Consider the following 24627-nt stretch of genomic DNA (forward strand, 5'->3'; position numbering starts at 1 on the left):
TGTTTACAAACCTTGTCTGCTATTTCACACAGATGTTGTTTTTTTGCATGTCTTTTCAGATGAGAAGAGTATGTTCTTTTACAGCAACTCCAACTGCACAGTTAGACAGTTAGATATGCTGAATGCACCTCCAGAGATAATATGGGTCAACACTGGTATCTGTCTTTCTTTGACCATAGTGATCCTCTGTTGTATTTGTGTGGTAAGTAAATAATAACTTAGATTTGTGTATTTTTATAAATCTATGACTATGTGAACAATGTGAAGGTTTAGCAAATAATGGGACTGCAATAATTTGCTTGAAATGTGCTTCTGTACAAATTGAGGGACTATAAATGTGTGCATTGGTTTTTTATTTATTATTTATGTATCTCCTTATTAAAGCAAAAGTTCTGTTGGGTGTACAGGGCATTCAGATGAGGGAGCTCCTGTCATTTAGGGTGAGGGGTATTTTGGGTGGGTTGAGGGCGGCCTGTTGTTGGCCAGAGGGGCCGATGGCGCGATATGGCAGCCTCGCTTCTGTCAGTCTGCCCCAGGGCAGCTGTGGCTACAACTGTAGCTTGCCTCCACCAGTGTATGAATGTGAGAGTGAATGAATAGTGGTATTGTAAAGCGCTTTGGGTGCCTTGAAAAGCGCTATATAAATCCAATCCATTATTATTATTGAGGGCGGCCTGTTTCAGAATCATACATTTTGTAGTGACCTCACTCAGCAGCTTCCCTTCTGATCTCCATACATACAGTTGTGTGTCAAGTTTGACAAACTAATAGTTTGAAAACCAATAACAAAAAAGAGCCACTTTCACAGGGACATCAAATTCATTTTACGACATACAGTCTACTTTACACACTTTCACATCAATTTACAGAAAACAAAGTTGTGATCGTTCCTTAGCCAGACTGTCCTGTATTTATAAAACAGAAAGGTTTTGATCATTAACAGAAAATCTTCTTTTTTTAACTAGATTAATATAGATGATTAAAACAGGTATATCTGTGTTAATTTTTTTGTATCTATTACTTAATTACTTTGGTTTAGCATGAATGACTATGGAGAAGTTTAACAAAAGGAATAGCTGTAAAAACTACAAAAATCCAAAAGTTTATTCGATCCTTTACATTTTCCTGCCTTCTGGCCCATGACATCCCTGCTACAGTCTACAGATAACACTGATTGTTACTTTGTTTGTGTCTTCTGTCTTTTCTTTCATTACATCGTTATTATAGTTATGATTTATGTGTCCTGTAGGTACAAAGGAGTCAGATCCCTATCATCTATTACACAAACCACCTCATCTCTAATCTAATCCAGATCTGCATAATGATTGTTTGGGAAGCAGGAGTGCAAAGTAGCACATGTGTTATTATTAACTGCGTTGCTGTGTTGGCCAGTCTTTACTTCAAGCTGTGCATTGCCCTGGAAAGGTACCTGTCTTTCACTGTGTTTGCATGTCTCTGAACATTATATTGTATTGTCAGCAAAATATTATTCTGCACTGTTATAATCAGAATATGTATCTTGTGATGCAGGTATTTTTTCATCATGCACCCACTGTTGGACTGCCTCAGAGAAACTAAGAGTTCTGTGCTGGTCTGTGTTCTGGTCTGGGCTTTTTGTATTGTCAGTGTCCCTCTTGCAATACTCTTGAAAGAAATTGTACATTTCAGAATGTATGGACTCCTCCCTGGCCCTGTGTTCATCTTCTGCTTAGCTCAGACCTACACAGGCCTGCCTGCTGCCACCTCAGTGTCCACTGAGGAAAAACAGAGAAGTCTCAGAACTCTTATTCTGTTGTTCCTTAACTATTTTCTAATAATCTTTCCTGCAATCATCTGTGATATTTCCTGTTTTTCAATTACTTTCTATCATATCATTTTGATCTTGTACCTGTTCTCTCCGTTGGTGGACTTGATTCTATTTTATTTCCATGCACAATTGGCATGTTGTCTATGCTGCTGCAATGCAGAGAGCACTGTATCAGATGTAGCAGCTGATCAACAAATTGGCTGATGGTAGTAAAAATAGTTAAAGTGTTTCTCAATTAATCACATACCGTCCTTATCAGCCTCCTAGCCATGCATGTCTCAGCTGAAGTTTGTAATAATGAAAAAAAATCATAACTTTATATTCCAATATTAAACACAGAAATACCATCTTACATTTTTTTTATAATTTTTTATAATTATGCTTCCCAAAACATACTCCTTTGTTTCTATGCACAAATAATATATCCAATTATCCGGCCATACTCTTCTGCTCCTCTGCTTTAGTGTTGCAGGTGGGTGGAGCCTAGCCCAGCAGTCATATATGACTTTTTAGCCCTTACATACTATTCAGGTCTAATTTAACACATTTTACATTTGGCAGGAGAAAAGTCATCCTAGATATCTGTCTTTCAACGTGAAAGTTGATTACTTTTCCAAAATACATATAATACAAAAACGTACTGAATACACAAAAATCAAAAATTAACATTTTATGCTGTTGTATAGCTGCTGAGATTGTTTGGGTCAAATGTGACTGATTGCAGATCCACCAGTTCAAGGTTTCTTTAAATGTTATTATACAGAATACAATTACATTTCTTTCACTACTGCTTAAAAAAATCATCTTTATTTGTGAAGTAAAAGAGATAAAGTAATATTTATTTTATTATTTGCCTTTTTTATTACGTAGAAGATATGAAATTATGACAAATATGAAATAATTTCACTGCCACACATTGTAATTTCAAAGTGTCAACATATGATGTAAACATAAAATAAATCTAATTCCCAAATCATTGCTGGGTCATATCATTTGTGTAAAAACTGTTTAAAACTCTTGCTGTGTGTGTTCTTTAATACCCTGTGACGGTCAAATAAATTAAAAAATGTAAAAAAGAATTTAAAATGTGAACCTGCATGTGCGATGAGTGCACTTTTTTGGACTTTTGGTGACAGAGTTCAAGGAGTCTGTGACACTGTTATTTTGGCCTTTGAAGGATCATGGGGGAATCGCCAAACAGTTTCACAGTAAAACAACAAAGGAGAGATTATATATGTGGCAGCCTCACTTCTGTCTGCCCCAACTGTAGCTGCCTCCACCAGTGTGTGAATGAATAGTGGAATTGAAAAATGCTTTGACGGAAAGCGCTACATAAATGCAAGCTATTATTATTATTAAGAGTAGCAGGAGGACACGACCTCATAATTAGGAAAGGTATGGATTATGAGATTGTTTAATGTGTATCATGTTTACAGTACAAATAGAATAAACTTTATATTCTAAAATAAATACCCAACAGTATTAGAAAGAAACGCCAATAATCAGAGATTACTTGACAAAAACGTGACAACAGATAATTAATCAGTAGAGAGAGAGAAATTAGATAAAACTTTATTAATCCCTTGGGTGGGTTCTTCCAGGAAATTCTGTTTCCAGTAGCACAGCACCGACAGAAGTTGCAAAAGAATGTAAGCAGAAACAGAAATATATCATATATACACATAAATACAGAGTATATAAGAGTATATATATAATATATAATAGTATATAAATAGGAATAGGAATGCAAGGGAACTGCACATTTAAACTATTTTGAGTCTATTGCACCGTTGAATATAGAAAAATTATTACACAGTGAAAAAGGCACTACAGCTTAGTTGTTCCCGCCCTCCTTTGTCCCCTTTCCCCCTCCCTCTCCCCTTCAGCGAGGTGTTAAACAGTTTGATGGCGTGTGGGACAAAGGAGTTTTTAAGTCTGTTGGTCCTCGACTTTGGGAGAAGCAACCTGTCACTGAACAGACTCCTCTGGTTGTTTATGACCGTGTGCAGAGGATCCCCAGCATTGTCCATAATGTCCAACAGTTTCTTTAATGAATTAAATAAAGTAATTTGGAATTTGATGATGAAGATAATATAATGCTGTCAAAATGTCCCCCTTCCATCCTTAGTCAGCAGGATGCCATGAAGAATAAGGTGGTACCATTTGCCTTGAGGCGACTTTTGTTGTGATTTGGCGCTATATAAATAAAATTGAATTGAATTGAATTGAATGTGTAACTGTTGACAGTGTGGGACCTTTGCCCAAGTCTAAAGCTGGAAACCAATCTTTGTTCACAAATGTTTGTGCTTCAACTATGTTCCCATATTTTCAAACGTCAAGATAAAGATTGTTAATCTCTGGCGTTACTCTGGCACAGATAGACAGACTGGAATTATTGTACAGTATATTAAACTAAAAAGTGGGCCACAGCTTGAAAAAACAAAAAAATGGTTCTGTGCTGCGAATCAGCCAAATCTGCGCTGTGAGTGTTACCACATGTGAGTGGGGGTGGGGTGTAAAGTAAGCACCTGAACTTCCTTTTAAGACAAAATCATCATACAAGAGATTTTAACCACCTCAAAGCAGTCCTCAGGTAAGTAGAGCCAATGTTTTCAGGGTTTTTTTTTATTATTATTGGTACTTGAAGAGGAGCATAATTCTGAGGAAATAACTTAATAAATAGTTAGTGAATGCTTTCATTTCTTTTGTGTTTGCAGTGTGTTTTTGTGTAATTCATAACATCAGTTTCCTCAAGGTGCTTTAAGTTAAAGTTCCTACAGTATTAGAAAGAAACCAAAACAACCTCATCTTTACTACAAAGATGTTCCTTAAATAAGTTGTTTGATCCTCATTAAGGCAAGTACTGTGTACAGCTGATATTGTCAGTTACCAGTGTAGTGGGTACACATTGTTAGTCTAATAAAATATTATGTGTTGGGGAAATAGAATGTCAAATTTGCTTTAGAAGGTCCTGAACCCATCAACAGGACCAGTATCTACCCATTTGTGCAAAAAAGCACAAAGGCGTGGGGGTGTTCCAAATTTCTGAGAGGTATATACTGTATATACTATTTATAATTTATATAAATTGGTGTCTCCAAGACCTCAGCTCCACGACTGCTATTTCACATTAAGGTTTTTTGTTGTTGTTTTTTAGATAAAAGAGAATCAAAGATTCTTTTGCTACAACTCCACAGAAAAAGTCAGTTGGAGATGCAAGAAGTGGTGATATGGATCGACGTCAGTGTCTTCCTTCCCGTGACCATATTGTTCTTCTGCTGTGTGTGCTGTGTGGTAAATAAATATGTTATATCTCTGAGTATGTGAGCAATTTAAGAACTTAGGAAAAAAACTAAAAGCAATTTTAAAACAATATAAGATAAACAGTTGACAAAAATCAGAAATTGAAAAAACATACTAAAATATAATAAAATAAATCTACTTTCCAGTGATACTCTATAGGTTCAGCTGACTACCTAAGTAGCCAATTGATAGTCTAGGAAGAGTAGAATAAAATAACAAATTCTTAGCATATTTTACTTGTGGAGCAAAACTAAAGTTTGAAAATGTCAACATGTTCTAATATGTTTCAATAAAATTGGTACATCCCATGAAAACTCTTAACATGCAGATAAGCTGACAAATTAAAAAATACTAAAGCCAGTCATGTTCTGACAGTTTCAATACTTCTCTGAAATTATCCTCCAAGTGTCTGGGACTATTACAGGAAAGAAAACGTATTAAAATGCGTTTCATCCTTTTGGGTTTTGATGAAGTTTGACACCACTGTTTGACAATATCTCCCGTATACATTCTAGTGGGTCACAATTCGCTTGAAGAGGGTATGCAAGGGTGTGGGTTTTTTTCTTTAATTTGTCACTCATCTTTCTCCTGCAGAGAAACCAAGCAGGTTGACACAGTGTGACAACCTCGGGCGGTCTATCCTTCGGGTCCTCTACCAGAGGCCTGGGAGCTTGAGGGCCCTGCTCAGTATCTTAACTGTTCCTAGGACTGCGCTTTTCTGGACAGAGATCTCCGATGTTGTTCCTGGGATCTGATGAAGCCACTCATCTAGTTTGGGAGTCACTGCACCTAGTGCTCCGATTACCACTGGGACCACCACATCTTCGAGCTCTTCTCGGAGCCCTTGGTATTTCTCAAGCTGCTCGTGTTCCTTCTTCCTGATGTTGCTGTCATTCACTACATCGATCACTACGGCCGTCTTCTTCTGTTTGTCTACCACCGCTATGTGCGTTTGGTTAGCCACCACCATTTTGTCCGTCTGTATCTGGAAGTCCCACAGGATCTTAGCTCAGTCATTCTACACCACCCTTGGGGGCATCTCCCATTTTGACCTCGGGACTTGCAGGTCACATTCAGTACAGATGTTCCTGTACACTACACTGGCCGCTTGGTTATGGCGTTCCATGTATGCCCTGCCTGATAGCATCTTGCACCCTGCTGTTATGTGCTGGATTGTCTCTGGGGCATCTTTACACAGCCTGCACCTGGGGTCTTGCCTAGTGTGATAGACCCCAGCCTCTATGGATCTTGTGCTCAGAGCTTGTTCTTGTGCTGCCATGATTAGTGCCTCTGTGCTGTCTTTCAGTCCAGCTTTGTCCAGCCACTGGTAGGATTTCTGGATATCAGCCACCTCCTCTATCTGCTGGTGGTACATACCATGCAGGGGCCTGTCCTTCCATGTTGGTTCCTCGCCTTCCTCCTCTTTCTTGGGTTTCTGCTGCCTGAGGTATTCACTGAGCACGCTGTCAGTTGGGGCCATCTTTCTGATGTGTTCATGGATGTTCATTGTCTCATCCTGGACTGTGATGCTGACACTCACCAGTCCCTGGCCTCCTTCCTTCCACTTAGCGTACAGCCTCAGGGTGCTGGACTTGGGGTGAAACCCTCCATGCATAGTCAGCAGCTTTCTTGTCTTGATGTCAGTGGCTTCTATCTCCTCCTTTGGCCAGCTTATTATCCCAGCAGGGTACCTGATCACGGGCAGGGCGTAGGTGTTGAGAGTTGATCTTGTTCTTCCCATTCAGCTGACTCCTCAGGACTTGCCTGACCCTCTGCAGGTACTTGGTGGTTGCAGCTTTCCTAGTGGCCTCTTCATGGTTCCCATGGATCCCCAGGTACCTGTAGCTGTCCTCTATGTCTGCAATGTTGCCTTCTGGTAGTTCAATCCCCTCAGTTCTGACTACCTTTCCTCTCTTTGTTATCATCTGACTACACTTCTCCAGTGCGAATGACATTCCGATGTCATTGCTGTGTATCCTGGTGGTGTGGATCAGTGAATCGATCTCGTTCACTCTTGGCATACAGCTTGATGTCATCCGTGTACAGAAGGTGGCTGACAACTGCTCTATTCTGTATCTGTAGCCAGTCTTGTCAATAATCTCACTGAGGCCTGGGGCCTGGTGCTGTCCAAGTCTTCATACTAGAGACACTTTTCTGGATGTCTGCCACTGTGATGGTTACTGGACCCTGTTCAGGGAGGTTGCTGTGTTCTGCCCTCAGATCCACTAGCCACCCAGCATTACTGTTATGGGTTGCGTCCTTCTCCCATATGCTCTTCCAGTATTGGAAGCCTTGGTGGTGCTGTTTTCCCCTGCCACTCAGAGTAGACCTTGGCTGGTTTTATGGAGAATAGCTGGTTTATTCTCCTGCCTTTGATCTCTCTGGTGTATGTCATCAAGCGGCTGGCCAAGGCTGTGAATCGTTGCTTGGCAAGTCCAAGTTGGCTAACCTCCCTCCGTGCTACCTTGATTTTAGCCTCTAGCCTCCTTCTCCATGGAGGGTACTGCCCCCTTGTGGCTGATCAACTTGTAGCCAAGCATCTCAATGATCACTGCTGATCACTGCTGCCGTATTGTAGATCACCATATTGTAGATCATATATATACACCGTATTGTATATCTAGATAGATAGATAGATAGATAGATAGATAGATATGAAACAGTAATGTTCTGTAGCATACATAATCCTACTACTTACTTAATTTCGGTTTTTACACACACACACACACACATACGCACATATACATTTTCTTTAGATAATTAAATGACTTTCTACCATAAATGTCCTGACAGCTACACCTATGATTATGTTATCATTATTATAAAAAATAATATGTTTTCAATTCATATTTCCTGCAGGGTCGAAGTTGTGAGGTCCCTCTCATCTATTACATAAACCTCCTCATCTCCAATCTAATCCATCACTGCATGACGTTCTTTTTGTGGACAAAACTGCATGACAGGACCTTGTGTTTCTTTTATTATTTAGTTGTGACAGCCAGTCTTTACTTCAAGTTGTGCATCGCTCTAGAAAGGTACCTATCTTACTTTCAGTCTGTGTGTATTTGCATGTCTCTGAACATTATATTGTACTCTGAAGGCTCAATATAGTTAGAAATAAACTCATCTTTATTGTGTTGCAGGTATTGTTTCATCGCCTGCCCACTGTTGGACTGCTTCAGACAAACTAACGGTTCTCTTCTGGTCTGTGTTCTGGTCTGGGTCTTTTGTATTGTCAGTGTTGCTCTTGCAATAATCTTACAGGACCTTGTACGTTTAATTATTTATGCCGCCCTCCCTGCCCCGCTGTTCATCATCTGTGTAGCTGGGACACTTAAAGCTCTGCCTGCTGCCACCTCAGTGCCCACTGAAGAAAAACGAAGAATTGTAGGAACCTTGGTTCTGTTGCTGCTTAATTACTTTTTCATAAACCTTCCTGCAGTCCTCTTATTAACTCTTAAATTAGAGCTACACTTCCCTATTACAACTATTGATTTCATTGTCATGATCTCATTTCTGTTTAGTTCATTGTTGGACTTGATTCTGTTTGTTTTCAAGTGTAAAGGGCCCATTGACAGACTGCTGGCATGTCTGTGCTGCTGCAGTATGGAGAGCAACAATACAGGAGATGTGACTGGTGTTAGCACAGACAGTTAAGTTCACATGGTCAGAGATAAAGGGAAAGAGAAAATGAAGGATCACATGATGGATGAAATGAGGAATTAGAAAGTGTGAGATAAACGCCATCCTTTCCAAAATAATTTTATCACCTGAAATCCATTTCTTAGAGAATCTGCACCTATAGGAGCATTGTTTTGTTGAGTAGTTGGATGAGTTCAGTGAAAATTTTCAAATTATTTCATCACCTCTTCTGAAGGGCAGCATGGTGGTGCAGTAGTTAGCACTGTCACTTTACATCAAGGAGGTAATGGGTTCATATCCAGTCTGGGGCCTTTCTGTGTGGGTTTTCCAAGTTCTTCCCAAGTCTGCAAGGGTTGTCTCCAGGTAAAATAAATAAATAAAATTGTATTTATATACCACATTTCTAGACAGAGTCACAAAGTGTTGCACATAAAATAACAAATAATAAAAGGGTAAAACAGACGAAGGAGGTACTCCAGCTGCCACCTGCAGTCCAAAAACAAATACATGGTCATCTTACATTGCATATAGGTGTGAACAGTCCGTGTCAGATTAGCATCCTGTCCGGGGTTTACAATGCCACCCGTCCTTTGACAGCTAGAAAGCTGAAGAGCTGTAGAGAGCCCTGTAGACCCCACAAGGCTTGCCGCTTTGATCGAAAATGTGGGAAGAGCGTTGAGTGCTCAGACTGTTCATACTGAACGTACTATGGGAAAGATCTTGGAGGAGCTCACAGCTCTTAAATGGGAGATAAACCTGGAGACCAGTGATGGACGCTAGAACAGCTGTAAAATTGATGTCGTTTGTTCGCTCTAAAACAAGATATCCCTCATCTTTCAATCAGCTAACCCCCCACCCCGACGGCGCCAGCTGGATGCTCTTGAAGGTTGACGCCAAGGAGAACAACAACTCTTCCAAGAGATATGATAACGAGAACAAACTGTCGTTCTCGCCGGATCCCTCAAGGACTGTTGATCTTCGCCTAATGGGCGAAAGGACACTTTCTTTAGGCTGAACACAGGACACACATACTGACATGCACGCACACATGTACACTGATACTGACACGCCCTCACTATCATTTCGTTGTTTTTCCTTTTGCTACTTAGCCTGACTTGTCTTCCCAATGTAAAGTTTGTGTATTTAATGTACGGTCGGCAAGGTTTGTCACCTCAGTTGCAGGCAACTGCATCCGACAAATAGATGCATTATCCAATCTGATCCAATCCAATCCAATATAGCAACTTCAGTAATATGTAATTTAGCTAAGGTTTCTGCAGTAGTGTTGCAATATGATCTTACATTAAATTTTTTTTTATCAAATTATGATGTTGGTGCTATTTCTTCGAGGATTAGTCGACGAGTCACAATTACATTGACTACCAAAATTGTCAATGACTAATTTAAGAGTCAACGCGTCGTTTGAAGTTTTGTAAGATCCTGAAAGATGCAGGAATAAGTAGTAGGATTTAAGAGTGTAATAATGGACTGAAACAGATGATGGTAGTAATGCATCTACAAGGGTGGCCGTTAAATGCCAAAGAAGAACAAGAAGCAGTCTCCGGTATCGTAGCTGTGTCCAAATTCAGGGGCCCAATCCTTCAGAGGCCGCATTTGTATGCCGATTACGTCACAGCGTTACGACAAAGGCTGTCCAAATTCGAAGACTCCTCCAAATGCGATAAATGCATCTTCCTTTTCCCCAGAGTTGAAGGATGGGTTGGGTGTATCCTTTGTTGCCCAACCTATTGTGGATAAATATGTTGGGTTTGCATGATAAAAAGAGAGGCCTCTGTTTGTAGAAATGCAGCAGAAGAAGTATGAATAGCTTGAGCAGGGTGAAGGATCATGTGAAACTGGGCATCATGTGTAAATATAGGGGTAGTTAATTCAGGAGGGGAGACGCCTGGGATGTGTCTATATCCACAGGGTGACTTCTGACCTGGGCTTAAGGAGGAAGTAAGGAGGGAGAAGAAGTAGGGCAACTGGACATTTCCATTTCTGAGAATAGCAGGAGGAGTAGGGAGCCAGGACATATGTGGGTAAAAGGCAAGACAGTTACAGATATACAGGGGCTTGCAAAAGTATTCGGCCCCCTTGAACTTTCCCACATTTTGTCACATTACAGCCACAAACATGAATCAATTTTATTGGAATTCCACGTGAAAGACCAACACAAAGTGGTGCACACGTTAGAAGTGGAACTAAAATCAGACATGATTCCAAACATTTTTTACAAATAAATAACTGCAAAGTGGGGTGTGCGTAATTATTCAGCCCCCTTTGGTCTGAGTGCAGTCAGTTGTCCATAGACATTGCCTGATGAGTGCTAATGACTAAATAGAGTGCACCTGTGTGTAATCTAATGTCAGTACAAATACAGCTGCTCTGTGACGGCCTCAGAGGTTGTCTAAGAGAATATTGGGAGCAACAACACCATGAAGTCCAAAGAACACACCAGACAGGTCAGGGATAAAGTTATTGAGACATTTAAAGCAGGCTTAGGCTACAAAAAGATTTCCCAAGCCTTGAACATCCCACGGAGCACTGTTCAAGCCATCATTCAGAAATGGAAGGAGTATGGCACAACTGTAAACCTACCAAGACAAGGCCGTCCACCTAAACTCACAGGCCGAACAAGGAGAGCGCTGATCAGAAATGCAGCCAAGAGGCCCATGGTGACTCTGGATGAGCTGCAGAGATCTACAGCTCAGGTGGGGGAATCTGTCCATAGGACAACTATTAGTCGTGCACTGCAAAAATTTGGCCTTTATGGAAGAGTGGCAAGAAGAAAGCCATTGTTAACAGAAAACCATAAGAAGTCCCGTTTGCAGTTTGCCACAAGCCATGAGGGGGACACAGCAAACGTGGAAGAAGCTGCTCTGGTCAGATGAGACCAAAGTGGAACTTTTTGGCCAAAGTGCAAAACGCTATGTGTGGCGGAAAACTAACACTGCACATCACTCTGAACACACCATCCCCACTGTCAAATATGGTGGTGGCAGCATCATGCTCTGGGGGTGCTTCTCCTCAGCAGGGACAGGGAAGCTGGTCAGAGTTGATGGGAAGATGGATGGAGCCAAATACAGGGCAATCTTGGAAGAAAACTGTTAAGTCTAATTGTTGAATATTGTCATTGTGCTTCTTAAATTTGTAAGGTCTGAGTTCAATTTATAGGATCAAGACATTCCTTTGTCTCTGACCACTGGCTTGAGAGGCTTTTATTGCAGATACATTCTATCTGGAAGATCTGTTTCTTGTGATGTTGCTTCCTGCTTTTATGATCCTTTTGGTGACATTTCTGCCCTTGTCTAGGGCTTGTGTTACCACGGACAATTTCTTCACATCGCTTTCACTTGCGCAAAAACTTCTTAGACGGAAGACGAACACAAAAGGAAGTTCACAGCTTTTAGTAGCTCCCCCCCCCCGACAAACAAAGAGGCAGTTGGCAGTTAGAAATTAGCAATCATTCACACACACCCACTCCCCTCCAGAATACTCAGGTAACAACCTAATTTACATATGAATGACTAGCCAATTTAGCTTCCACTTGGCTGAAGCTAAAGCCTAGCTAAAAGCCTACCAGCCATTTGGCTGGAAGGTGGGTTTTAAAGGTAGAAAGGTAGAAGCCTGGCAGTGCTGGTGTTAATATTACTCTTTCTGGGTCACAAAATAAACTTTTAAGATAATTTCAGTTGAGAATGTAGCTGTGTAGACTTCAAATATCTGCTCGATTTATCAAGACATCACATATTTGTGCTCCGACGTTTTCGGAGACGTCCATTACCCACCAGCTAGATATCTAGCCGGGGGTTCAAGGGTCGCTAGAGCCAGCGAGAACAGCGAACTCCCGGTACATTGTTTTCAAACCTCCGCGGTGTTTCGCTATTCAGGTTAAACATGATATATAAGTCCTTTAGATAACTTAAAAATGTTATTGTTTGGCTTTGTTCAGTGTTTTATTTATTCCTGAGTAAATCAGTTTGGCTGAGATTGTTAATTTTGAGTAGCAGAGATTAAAAATGACTCGTCCTGGTTGGTGTGTTGCCGGGGTTGTGGGCGGGTGGGTGCATGGGGGCCCAGCCCTGGAGCAGGGTGCCGCCGGTGCATCGAGCCACCTGGGGGGCTCTTCAACTGGTGGGGGAGATGGTCACATCTTGCAGGAGCTTTCCTCTCCTCAGGAGCTCTCTCTGCAGGAGGGGGAGATACAGGAGAGGTGGAGGAAGATCTCAGCCTGGGTGTTTATTGTCTTATGTAGTCTGGAAGATGAGTGGATGGTGGGGTGGGTGCAGTTTTCTCTGTGGTGGAGTTGGGTGGACTGTCCCGGGCTCCGTGGGGCCGGGAGGCGCTGCTGCACTGGGCCCCGGTCTGGATGGGCCTGGGCCCCCTTTCCCTGGCGGGTCGCGGAGTATGGGGGTGCCTACTGGGGTCAACGGGGGAGCTGGCCCCAGGGAGGGGTCACTTGCCCCTCCCTTCCTTCCCTCCCCATCTCCAGCTGCCTCCCTCTTCCTGCTCCACCACAACCACCCACACATGCAGGGCCTTGGAGTAGGGGTATGTCACCAGGGTGCAGAGGAGGCTACCCCCCCCCCCCCCCTGTCCCCTTCTGGCTGCCTCTGCCTCAATTTTATCCCACAACTTAGACATTCACATTACTCACACTCTCATTACACATACATGTAGGATCTTGGGGGTGGGCACGATACACGGAATCCAAAGTACCATCAGGGTGTACACCCCACCCCTGGCGTCGTTGCCCACCTCTCAATTTTAAATACACGTAGACATTGAGGGCTAGCAGGAGGGACCATGCGCTTACCTGCTGCTCTCTGGCAGGTAGCTCCATGCCCTCCTGGGTTTTAATTGCACCTTAGAACACACATGCATCAACACTACAATGAGCGGGTGGAGGGAGGTTTGGAGTCTTCTCTCACCCCCATTCTCTGCGGCCTGCTGGAGCGGGGGGGCTAGGAGGAGGACTTGGCCGTCCGACTGCGGTCTGGAGTGTGGGGCCTCCCTGCTGCTGCGGAGTCTGGGCGGTCTGCCTCCCCCCACCGCAGGGAAAAGGGTAACACCACCTGGGTCTGGGTGCAGTTCCCCCCTCCAGGGGCAAGGGTACCTAGACCCGGTTTGTAGAGTACGCTTGGGGAGTGTGATCGTGTGTACAGCGTCTCTTTATGTCTGTCTCCACGTTGGTTGAGTGTGGAGTAAGTGCATATGAGAGCATGAGGGTGGGAATGGATGTTTGTATATGTGTGTGCCTGTATGTCTGTGTCTATATGTCAGGTTGGGTGTCAGGTGCCACCTCTCTGGGGACATCTCAGGCCCTCCAAGGTTTGGAGGCCTATCTCCCCCTACCACCACTTCCCCTGCCAGTGGCGGACTCCCTCAGGTGTCGGTGCGTTGGTGGTTCTTTGTGTCTGGGGATGGGCGTCCAGGTACACACCGGCTCACTCCTTGGCGGCCGCTTATCGGGGCCTGGAGCCTGGGGCTCGCTCGGGCCACTTCGGAGGTGGGGTGCCCCCGGCCTCTCGGCCTGGGGCTCGGTCACTCAGGCATGGCTGGCTGCCGGCGGAGCTCACGGGCGCGTCACTGCAACCCCCCCTGGCTTCTGCTCCGCGGCTGCTGAGTGAGCCCTCATCTGGGACTCTCCTCAGCTCTTTCTGGGACAGTGGCGCGGCTGCCCCTCTGTTGGTCTTCCTTGGTCTCTTGTGTTCTGGGGGCCTCTGGATGTCTGGAGTTTTGATCTCCTCCATACCTGCTTCATGCCCTGGAGGACGGGGCTGTGGCCCCCCCACACCCTCTAGCAGATCATTACATGAAGGAACCTTTTAAAAAAACAAAAAACAAGCGCGTCCATGCTCACAGGTGTACACACGGGTGATCACACCCACAAACTACACCCTTTTTGGCTCCTACCTCAAAGCACACTGTTCTGTTGATCTTATGTGCTGCACAATAATGTTTAATATTTAGTATTTACTGTCATATTCCCATATATCATTGTGATGTTGTTTATTCTATTACTCTTGTTCTCTTCTGCTTATTTTCTTTTTTCTTTCTCAGCAGGTGATCCAGGTGATTGATATATGCATTTTTTTTCTCTGCCCGTTCTGTTGGTTTTTGTCTTTTGCCCTTCTCCCCCGTCCCTCTTCTCAGCTGTTTCTCTTTCCCTCTTTCTTTCTCCCCTTCTTTCCCCCAGTCAAGTCTGTCCCGTATTCAGTAAGTGAAAATAAAATAAACAATAAAAGGTGAATCAAATGGACCATTACGGCAAGGCTGGGATGGTCAATTTGGTAAAGTAAATCCGTTAGGCATCTTTGTTTGCCTTTAGACAACAATTCTGATGGCAAAAGAGCCAAACGGGACAGGCAAAAAAAAAAAAAAAATGACTCGTTCTTCAGAAATAAGGTGACAAACAAAACACAGACAAGCACTGAGATAAACTATGGTGGATGCTAATTGGTTCAAAGAAGGCAGGCAAGAAAATGATTTGATTTATTAAGTTAAGACATTAAGTCTGCTGTATATAGCTATTTAGACCTATTTTGAAGGAGCTTCAAAACAGCTTGGTATGGACATAGCTACATATTACAACATACAGTATACTAGTTGATAGGTAGCTTGTTACTGAACATGTTACAATTATACAAAAACCAAAAAAAGTCAAACATAAGCGAAACCATTATTCAAATAATGTTCAAATAGAAGCAGGAAGAAACATAAACACAAGTTTATTTACATTTTGCTACATGTATTTGTTTTTTTAACCCCAGAAGCACACATGTATATCTTTATATAAGCTGGCCAACGTAGGAGATAGAAGCCACTGACATCAAGAACAGGAAGCTCCTGACCCTGCATGGAGGCTTTCACAACATCTCCAGCACCCTGAAGCTGTATGCTAAGCGTAAGGGATAAGGCCAGTAACTAGTGAGTGTCAGTACCACAGTCTAGGAGGCAGCGAACATCCACGAATACATCAGGAAGCGTGCTCAGTGAATACCACATGTGGACTGGATTTTTTTTTTTAAAAGAAAACAGAAAATCTCAGGTTTCAAAAAATACCCGTGTATGTGTGGACGTAGCCATAGAAACAAAGAAAACAAAAGAAAAGGAAAAAAGGTAAACTATATGGGAAATGTTAAAAAAAAGGTATTTTTTCAGTGTTCAATATTGGAATAAAAAGAGTGTTCATAGCAGCTTCTAAAACATTTTTAAGATTATTTACACAGACACACTTCAGTTGAGAGAAGCACAGCTGACAGTCTGATGTCCTCGTGCAACGGTATTTGTGAAGGATTTTTTTTGCCTCAGTTCTCAGAAACTCTTCAACCATTTCCGTCCTTATTTCTCTCTTGTGTCTCTTTTAATCAAAACACCTGTCTGTTCTAAAGTAAGCCACACTCATCATCAACTTCTTCATCTGATGCAGTGGTGGCCACACACCACACACATGCAGAGAAGATGTAAGAAAACAGAATCAATTCCAGAAAAGGACCAAGCAGAAACAAGATCCAGCTGATATAACTTTGAATAACTAGAATATCAAAGATCATTGTGGGAACGGTTCCTAGAAAGTAGTTAAAAAACAACAAAATCAAAGTTCCCAGACTTCTCTCTTTTTCCTCAGTAGGCATTGAGTTGGCAGCAGGCAGGGCTCTGAAAGTCTGAGCTGAACAGAAGATGAACACAGGAGCAGGGAGAACGGCATAAACAAGTAATCGTTGAAATTCATGTAAGACTATCGCAAGAGTGACACTGACAATACAAAATGCCCAGACCAGAACACAGACCACCACCGAACTCTTAGTTTTTTTAAGACAGTCCAGCAGTGGGTGTGTGATGGAAAAATACCTGTAACACAAGAGAAACACAAATTCTGATTATCACAGTGCACAATAGTACATTTCTGAAAGTAAGGATGCTTCACAGTACAAAGATCATGTTTAGAGACATGCAAGGATGCACACACACTGAACAGGTACCTTTCCAGAACAATGCACATCCTGAAGTAAAGGTTGGCCATCATAACACAGTAATAAATAATGATGGTGATGATGCTTTCCACTCTTGTCACCCAAAGGGTCATTATGCAGATCTGGATTAGGTTGGTGATGAGGAGATTTGTGTAATAGATGATAGAGACCTGACTCTTCTGCACCTGCAGGGAATATAAATGTAATTAACTCGTAAATAATTTTATTTATATTTAATATAACTTACATTAATGCAGTAATAAACATGACATGAGCAGCACAAGGAGACATAAAACAGTGATCAGTGTTCAGTGTTGGGGAGTAACGGAATACATGTACCGCCGTTACGTATTTAAAATACAAAATATGAGTATGAGCAGCCTTTCAACGCCTCTCTCTGTCTCTCGCCTCTCTCTGTCTTGACCCACACAACAAAGTAAAGCTAGTTTTTGGCTACGAGCCCGACACAGAACCCGACATATTAGCCAGAGGTCCCTTTACTACGGTTTGGAGCCGCGGACCTTCAGTAACAGTAATAAATCACACAGCAATAGTACATTCATGTAGTTGTAAAAAAGCATGATAATATATTAAGTAATCCATTACTCTCATTGAGTAACGTATTCTGTAGTGGAATACATTTTAAAAGTAACCTTCCCAACCAGAGATGGGCAGTAACGCGTTACGTAATGGGAAATTCACAGAGAAACTCGGATTCTTCCACTGACCGCTGCGGCACACCTGCACCAGGGTAAACCTCCGCCTACCCCACTCCTGCTTTACAGGTGAAAATAGAGCAACAGGACCGCTAGTCTTTGACTTTATTTATTTTCTGCTGTGTTTTACTTGCATCTATTTGAAAGAGTGAGTGTAAACACACAAAAAAAATTATTTTATGTGCTGGAATGTGCAGAAAAATATTAAACAAATTTCTTCCAGTCAGAGAATGTTGCATATAATTTAATTTTTGCTTGATGCATAAAGTTAAAAGGTTAAAAATAATAAAACAAGTTTAAAAAAAAAAGAGACTTTTCCATTTGATTACATTTTGTATGATGGATTATGCAGAAAAAGTAGAATTGGGCTGAAAGATCTATCGCTTTATCACCTACTCAGGTTGTAAACCGTGTTTTTAAAAAGTAACTAAGTAATTAATTACTTTTGAAAATAAGTAATCAGTAAAGTAATGGGATTACTTTTTTGGGGAAGTAATCAGTAATTAGTTACTGATTACTTTTTTCAAGTAACTTGACCAACACTGTTCCCAACACTGTCAGTGTTTTCATTAGACTGTAGCAATCCTGCTAAACACAAACTGGCTCCTGACTAGATTATTTTTCGACTTTTCTATAATATTCTTACTCAAGATTCAAGATTCTTTATTTGTCACATGCATATACGAGTACAACACGCAGTGAAATGTAAATTTAAATAAAATAAAATAAAACAATCGGAAAAGTCGAAAAATGAGAATGTATTGTACATATGCTATTCTTTTGCTCTAATATCATACCTACTCCTTTATTTTATTTTTAATGGTTATCGAACTGGTGGCTGTGGTTCAGCAGGTAAAGATGGTCATTTTGGGTTCAATCCCTGGCTGCTCCAGTTTACATGCTAAAGTATGCTTCATCAGTGTGAATGTTAGATAGAAACCACTGAAACAGAAAAAGTGCTTTTGTGACACAGAAGTACTTTGAGTGCATGAGTAGAAAAGCACCATTTAAGAACAAGTACATTTAGCAAACTGCCTAAATCACCAACTTCATTTTTCTAATTTTTCTATGGTGGATTTTATTTCATGTTTGAGTACTGCTCAGAACAGAAACCAGTAGCTTTCAAACCAGTTCAAACCAATGTCCATCCAAGTTCTGATTATATTCAGAATGGCTTCTGTTCTCTCCATTCTTCCACTGAACTTAGAAAAAACTAAAAACCTTTTAAAAACCCAGCAACTTTAAATTGCATTACACATTACCGGTACAATACTTTTAACTTATAAAGGCTCCTAATGTAGGGCAGAGTAGTGTGTCATGACACATAAATTCTGAAAAAATATTAGTGATCATTAATAATAATCAAAATAAATAGTTAATATAAGAAACATACCTTTCAACCTTACATGTATTTTGAAAGCGGGTTTTTTAAAATCTGGAATGTACCCCATTTACCCCATAATTACACTATGTGGTAAAATTAATGTGATTAAAATGATGGCGGCCCCGCAGTTCAATTATGTTTCCATGATGTTACCCGTAAGAATTCCTTTACACATATTTAGTCAATTTGAGAAGCTAATTCAAGATTATTCAAGAAGCCAAGAGTGAATATAAAGAAAATGTGGGCCTCTAAAGACATTGGGGGAATGGCCCTCCAAAATGTGAAGTTGTATAATTTAGCATTTGAAATGTCAAGACTGGTCAAGCACTGGACAGGATCGGACTCTGAGCTGAGCTGGATGAAGATCAAACAGGAACTAGTGAGCCCTTTTGCACCCTTGGATGTTCTCTCACGGGGCTCAGCTATTAATGGACAAGACTTTCATGATAACCCAGTGCTCGGTATTCTAAAGCTGTCTGGGTAGAGGTGCACAATGTGTGGAGCATCTCATTTAAGACAACCTTACCTCGCTATGGAACAACACTGCTGTACAGACTGGGAATGGCTTGTCAAAGGCATACACAGGATAAGCGATCTTTACTCAGGGGGAGCGTTTATGCTGTTCGCTGAAATAACCCAAAAATATGGTTTGATAAGGGAAAATAATTTTTGGAAATATTTACAAATAAGGGATTGTATTACCAAAGGAAAATTTACTCAAAGCACAAATACGGTGGTGGAGTTTTTAGAATTGTCCAGTACAGCACATAGAGCAGCTGTTTTCTACAAACTGTTTAACAATCTAAAAAAAGAGATATGTGAGAACTTGAGCATTATATGGCAGAGAGATTTGAGTTGTGCAATTTCTAAAGAAGACTGGTGTAGAATTTTGTCATTCTCCGATAAATATGTAAGCGAGGCCAGGGGTAAATTTACTCAGTACAAATTAATACACAGATGGTACTTCACTCCGTCCAAACTTTATAGAATGGGAATCAGTCCCAATAATATATGCTGGAAATGTAGCTCAGATCCAGGGATATTTATGCATGCTATTTGGGAATGTGGGAAAGTTTATCCCTTTTGGCAAAAAGTATTAAACAAAATAGGAAGGTGGATTGGTTTGATAATACCCTTGTCACCAAGACTGTGCTTATTAGGGGATTGGTCTGTGCTACCCGGGCTTTCCAAATATGATTTTGTGGTTATAAAGGTGGGGGTGATCGCAGCGGCCCGAGTTATCCTCAGTGTGTGGAAGGAACCATCTCCTCCAGAATATAATAGGTGGAAAGATAATATGCTGAAAATGGTGCTGTATGAAAAATTCTTGGCTAGGATTAATGATGATAGGGAGGGTTTTGACAAATCATGGGGAAGTGTTTATGGCTGAGATTGTTTTTTATTTTGGCTGGGCAATTATCTTTTGTTAAACTTTATGTTTGCTGTGTTGTATGTTTGTTTAGGCACACAGTAACGGAATAACTTAAGAATTTGATTTATTGTCCCTTTTTTGTGTGTGTGTGTGTACCGATAGTTAGTAACTATTGAAAATAGACCCAAAATGTAAAGGTGAATTAACCATGGTATTGGAAGCTGTCTTTTTGTTGTTGTTGTTGTTGTTGTTGTTGTTGTTGTTGTTGTTGTTTTGTTTTTGTTTTTGTTTTCATTTGGTTTGATGTTAAAAACAAATAAAGACTTCACTTACAAAAAAATCTGGAATGTGAATTTGCCTGTGTCTAAAAGAATTTGGGTAAACGTCTGTTGGTTAAATGTCCTGTTGGCTTTAAATGAAATAGATTTGACAGTCAACTGTAAAAGGTGGGCTATAGAAACAAAGTATCGACTATATTATGCTAGTATTAGGCCGACTCTAATACCACCATTGGTATTGGCAATAAAGACATTTGTATTGATACGCCATCGCTACTACTTTGTTATCCTTTGTCATCAATACAGATGCCAAATCAAGAGCTTTCAATATCAAACTGACCTGCTCCAATTCATTAATTTAAACAGAGAAGATATCACCCAGAAATGACGTAAGGAACGAAAAGCATCGGTCCCCAACCTTTTTTGCGCCAAGGACCGGTTTAATACCAGACTGTGGAGACACAAGACACACGACACAGTAGCAAATATTTTCACAGACCGACCTTTAAGGTGTTGCGGATAAATACAACAAAATGAAATGATACGACCAAGACAAAAACTGTGGTATTGTGTAAATATGATAATAAACATGAATTCACTGTGTAATTGTGTAACTTTATTAGCAGCGTCCTCCTGAAATGTGTCAACAACATTGAGAGTAACATCCTCCTCTCTGCCCCTTAATGCTCTCTGGTTGCTATGGTAATGCATAAATATTTCTTTCAAAATAAGACACACAACTACAACACCGGAAAAGACCCAGGGAAACCAAGTTAACAATAAAAACCCTTAAACCATAGATTTCCCAACCGAGCCTCTACTCTCGCAGCCCAGTACCAAACGACAAACGGACCAGTACCGGGCCAGGGCCCGGGGGTTGGGGACCGCTGACGTAAGCAATGATGGGTTTTTTGCTAAATGTTCTAATTATTCACATAATTGTGGACTCACAAAAAGAGATCAACAAGTCATTATTTACTTACCATATAAGACACACCGTAGATGATCAGTATAGTGAGAGGAAGGAAGACACATATGTTGATCCACATCATCACTTCAAGGACACATCGCTCCTGTCGATGACTTTCTGTGAGGGGGTTTTTCAATGTGTAAACCACTTTGTTGTGTGGGATAGGAAGTGGTGGAAAAAGCATTAGGTTAGCATTGTTCTTAAATCTAAATATATAATATAAATACATGCAATTGTGTAAAAATAACTTAAATAAAATAAAGTAAGGACTAATTAGGTCACAGTGAGAGAAGCACAGAGTTTACCTGAAAACTTTCCCTGTAACCTCCCAGTGTGGCCACAATTTTCACCCTACAGTACAGTCATCTCTTTACCTTCAAAGCTAGACTTTTTTCCTTTCTTCTTTTAAATGAACCTTTTCTCACAGCCGACACACACTTTTGAACTGGAGCTGTTTGTTTCAAATAATGCCATCCTGAAGTCTGATTCACTACATTTTAATTTCTCCAATGAATTTTGGACAGACACAGAAAACTCCTTTTTAACTCTCCTGGCCTCAATTTACAGAGTAAACACACCGATATCCACAGATATGCAGAGCAACATCTTTAAAGGCCATCAATACCACTGATGGTTTTCATTTCATGAGCCATTTTCTGAGAGGAGTGCAAACCACTTCTAACATAGAGATAACAGAGACATAATTGCACTCTCCTGTGACTCCTTTACTCATTTACTTATTATTCAGTGATTAGTTGGGCAGCACGGTGGCACGGTGGTTAGCACTGTTGCCGCACAGCAAGAAGGCCCTGAGTTCAATTCCAACATCGGGCCGGGGTCTTTCTGTGTGGAGTTTGCATGTTCTCCCCGTGTTTGCGTGGGTTCCCTCCGGGTACTCCGGCTTCCTCCCACCGTCCAAAGACATGCAGCTTGTGGGGATAGGTTAATTGGAAAATCCAAATTGTCATTAGATGTGAATGTGAGCGCGAATGGTTGTCTGTCCCTGTGTGTTGGCCCTGCGACAGACTGGCGACCTGTCCAGGGTGTACCCCGCCTCTCGCCCTATGACAGCTGGGATCCCAGCTCCAGCGCCCGCCGCGACCCTGAAAAGGATAAGCGGAAGCGAATGGATGGATAGTTGGAAGGTCCGATCAATGAATTAACAAACCGGAATGATCTTTTTTCACTCCACAGCACTAAACTACTTACCTACAACTTTTTAGTCCCACTGACCACAAGCCAAAGACAGAGACCATCAGTAGCAACGAATCCACCAGAATTTCTTCGGAAACTGCAGTTTAGTTGAGTTTGTTATGTTCCTTCTTTCAGTTTACCCCGCATCCCAAATGTTAACTATGTATTTTTATATGAGTTATATCACTTTAAAGTGAGGGAAAAAATCTACATTTCATTGATGGATTAAATATATTTAGAGGCCAAGGAATAAAAGTCATTAAGAAATTTCTCATAAAATGTTCCAGGACACCAACGACACTGAACACAAACTGTCTTTTTAACAGTAATTGTAGTAACTATGATTGAGGCAAGATTAGCTAAAGATATGTTTTATGAGACTATTAGCGATGTGTATCTGATGAACTGGATAATGAATAATTATATTCTTATATTGCATTCATCAGGATCAAACACTTGCATCCTTACCACTATTTTATATAAAAACGTTATTAATACTATTTGATCTCTGTCAAATACATAGACCAACAGTTGTTATATTACCAGCAGACACATCAACAGCACTTATTAAACACTTACGCAGAGGCTCACTGCAAGCACAAAAGAAAAGCAGGTGGTGTCATGACTACAATATGCTGTCTGAAAATATGGACTTGTCCTTATTATGAGTCAGTTTCTTCATAACTGTGCTGCTCTTCAAGTAGAGATAATATGAATAAATGTAAACTTGCCCTTACTTGTCTCAGGACTGCTTCCAGCTGAACCAGTGTGTAAAGTCTGCAATATGACAAGTTTGTCTTGAACGGGGAAGTCGTGCTAGCTTACTTTACTAACCCCACCCTGTACTCACACTTTCTGCACAGCTACTAACCATCAAACCATCCAGCTCTGTTTACTGTGAAATTTTGCTAACTACATATTTTAAACACCTAATTCAGACTGAGAGGTCAGAGTCTGTCCTTCTCAAAGGGACATGCAAAATCATTTTAACATAAACAGTGTTTTTTTCTTTCCCTGTACAGCTGTTTCCTAAATCACAACACAGCTACAACAAACTTTGTGACAGTAAACATGTAAGCTGCTGTTATTTGAAAGTTTTTTATGCAAAGGTGTCAAAGGTGCAGCCAGGGCTGGACTGGGACAAAATATTGGCCCGGGCATTTTGACTAGAGACCGGCCCACCAGGTATTATAGGAAAAGCCAAAAAGCCTTTGAATGAAAACAAACGCTGTGGTGACAGTGATCTACGCTGTCTTGTTGGTATATGTATGATTTCTATACATTTTACGTCAGATGAAAACTTTGGTTGTTGGTCTCTCCTTCTCCTGCATCACCTTTCCCTCATCCACCTGCTGGCCTCCACCACTTGCTAATACAGTATTACTGAATCTGTGGAAGCTCTGCCATAGCCACCACCAAACAACTGAGTTATTTTTACACATCGGCCAACATCTGGCCAATCCACCACGTTTCATTGTTTATACCGTTACAACAACAACAACAAAAAAACATCATCCGTGAAAACGAAAAGTCACCATCGGCCCACCGGGCATTTGCAGCTATGGGTGCAGCTAGATGTTTTCATGGCACATGGAATCAGCAGTGAACATTTTAAAGCTGAGCAGTAGGTCATGGCTTATTCCAATATCAATTGCAGTTGGCAGTTGCTTTATGAATTTTATTTTAAACTTTATGAGCTTCTCACAGACTGAATCTTCCTGTTTCCACCACATTAAAACTCACAGACACAGAAGATGAGATTAGTTGAAGTGGCAGCAAACACACTGTTGACAGCGTGGTTTTAAAGATCACTATCTTCAATCACTAACATGTAGATTCAGTGGGGTTCAGTATCTTGGGTACTTTGACGTGTAGACTAGAGGAGCTGGGGACAAATCATGTGCGTTCTAACTATGAGTTCATAGTAAACCAATGGTTAAACTGATACTATGGTGCCAAGCACAGACATACAGAAATCACTG

The 24627-nt window shown here is 41.1% G+C and overlaps 2 long non-coding RNA genes across 2 annotated transcripts; one reads left to right on the forward strand and one right to left on the reverse strand.

The window, feature by feature from the left end:
* On the forward strand, positions 1-2592 carry LOC120734945. Its single transcript, XR_005696141.1, has 3 exons — positions 1-202; positions 1250-1425; positions 1531-2592. It is a non-coding gene; the product is annotated as an uncharacterized LOC120734945 (long non-coding RNA).
* Positions 2593-15529: 12937 nt separating this feature from the next.
* Positions 15530-22202, reverse strand: LOC120734903. The gene is made up of 3 exons (XR_005696131.1): positions 21465-22202; positions 16741-16916; positions 15530-16609 (listed from the first exon to the last, which is right to left on the reverse strand). It is a non-coding gene; the product is annotated as an uncharacterized LOC120734903 (long non-coding RNA).
* Positions 22203-24627: the final 2425 nt, after the last annotated feature.

Source organism: Simochromis diagramma, unplaced genomic scaffold (assembly GCF_900408965.1).
Source record: "Simochromis diagramma unplaced genomic scaffold, fSimDia1.1 OVJJ01000176.1, whole genome shotgun sequence".
Taxonomy (NCBI): Eukaryota; Metazoa; Chordata; class Actinopteri; order Cichliformes; family Cichlidae; genus Simochromis; species Simochromis diagramma.